The following is a 2,243-nucleotide window of genomic DNA, read 5'->3' on the forward strand; positions in this document are numbered from 1 at the left end:
AGATTATTGGAATAAAAATTAAGTATTATTTCCTGAGATATTAAAACAATTATATCAACTCAGAATTTTTTCTGCACGGTTTTATCTTAGTAATATTACAATATTTATATTTTAATGCATATTTTCCTGGTTGATCCAAAGATTACTTCTTCTAAACTCACTCAACACAGAAATTCAAACAAAATATTCCTTAAGGACTCCACATACTTCGAGAATTTATTCATTAATTATGAATAAATTTAGTAAATACTTTACAATCTCTTACACAATAGATCTTGGGATTTGTTAATAGAATCATAATAAATAAGAAATAGACAGAACCTACAGGAAACTCATACTCTAGTATTTGCATTAAAGTGTGAATACATTATTTGTTTTCCAACAGTATAAAGATGGAACAGTAAAGAAAATAAATAGTATCGTGTTGCACATAAAAAAAGTGATTGACTTTCTCAGGGAGAAAACATATTACAAGAAACAAGGGCCTCTCCTGGATATTGAAATGGGCTCGATAATACAGGAGCCAGGCTGGACAACATAGTGAGACCTCATCTCTACTAAAAATTAAAAAAAAAAAAAATTAAAAAATTAGCCAGGTGTGGTGGTGCACACTTGTAGTCTCAGCTGAGGCTGACATGGGAGGGTAATTAAAGACCAGGATATAGAAGCTGCAGTAAACTACAATTGTCACTGCACTCCAGACTGGACGACAGAACAAGGTCCTATCAAAAAAAAAAACAAACAAAAAAAGATGACAAACAACAACAAAAAAAAAAAAAAAAAGAAAAAAAACAATAAGAAGAACAATATGAGGTAATACAACAGTATGTGAGTAAAACACAGGCATGAACTAAATAAGCATGCCGTATTCACTGAGTTCATATACAGAAATGGCTGAATTATTGGTGTCTTATAAAATGTGGTGAATGACGAAACTGAACAGGTATTAGGGAAATAATCTTGCAACCAATGTGGAACCATTGAAGATTTTAAGTTTGAAATAGACTTGGTAGACTTCACATTTTAGTAAAATAGCATTTATAAAGTTATTGAGAATAGATTATTGGAAGAAAAATAGAGCCCATGGAATAGAGATTGTAAGTGCTCATTAAACGTGGTTCATCCTTTCTTTCTTGGACATTTGCAAGCAATGTCAACCTGCCTGGGATTTTCTTAGGGTTCATGTGACCAATTATAGCTAATAGGATGTGAAGGAGCTTAAGTCACATGTGATTTTTTCACATTGTCCTCTGGTGAATAACACTCTAAATCCACATACCTTTACGCAGAGAGAAAAGATGCAAACATCCTAAAATGGATTTTAAATATACAGTGGTGAGAGACTGTATTAAGACTAATAGAATTGGTCTTAATATGATTGTGGAGAATAAAGGGGAGCTGTGTAGGAACTAAGGTCAGAGAATAAGTCAAGGGTCATGGGCTCTGGGGAGGACTTTGTATGGTAGGTGAAGGTAGAGTGGAAGTTCTTGCTACAGATGACAGGGGTTTGAATGTGTTGTATCATATAAATACTTTCATCAGGTTTGTCCTTGATATTCCTACTCAAGTCTTTCTTTCCCCTAACCCCACAAAAAGGTTTATTTCCAATATTTGAAATGTCTTTCTCCATTTCACCACTGAATCAATCTTCTAAATTGTATAAAAGTTCAGTCTTCAAAACTCTGAAGTTACTTTTTTTTTTTTTTTTTTTTTAGACTGAGTTTCACTCTTGTTGCCCAGGCTAGAGTGCAATGGTGAGATCTAGGCTCACTGTAACCTCCGCCTCCCAGGCTCAAGCGATTCTCGAGTCTCAACCTCCTGAATAGCTGGGATTACAGGTATGCACCACCATGCCCGGCTACTTTTGTATTTTTAGTAGAGATGGTGTTTCACCATATTAGCCAAGCTGATCTCGAACTCCTGACTTCAGATGATCTGCTCGCCTCAGCCTCCCAAAGTGCTGAGATTACAGGGGTGAGTCACTGAGTCCAGTCAGAAATTCTTTCAAGTTAATCAAAGCTTTACAGCTGCAAAATTCTGCAAACTTCTCTNTTTAGACTGAGTTTCACTCTTGTTGCCCAGGCTAGAGTGCAATGGTGAGATCTAGGCTCACTGTAACCTCCGCCTCCCAGGCTCAAGCGATTCTCGAGTCTCAACCTCCTGAATAGCTGGGATTACAGGTATGCACCACCATGCCCGGCTACTTTTGTATTTTAGTAGAGATGGTGTTTCACCATATTAGC

This window comes from Rhinopithecus bieti, unplaced genomic scaffold, assembly GCF_001698545.2.
Source record: "Rhinopithecus bieti isolate Rb0 unplaced genomic scaffold, ASM169854v2 scaffold_74435, whole genome shotgun sequence".
Classification (NCBI taxonomy): domain Eukaryota; kingdom Metazoa; phylum Chordata; class Mammalia; order Primates; family Cercopithecidae; genus Rhinopithecus; species Rhinopithecus bieti.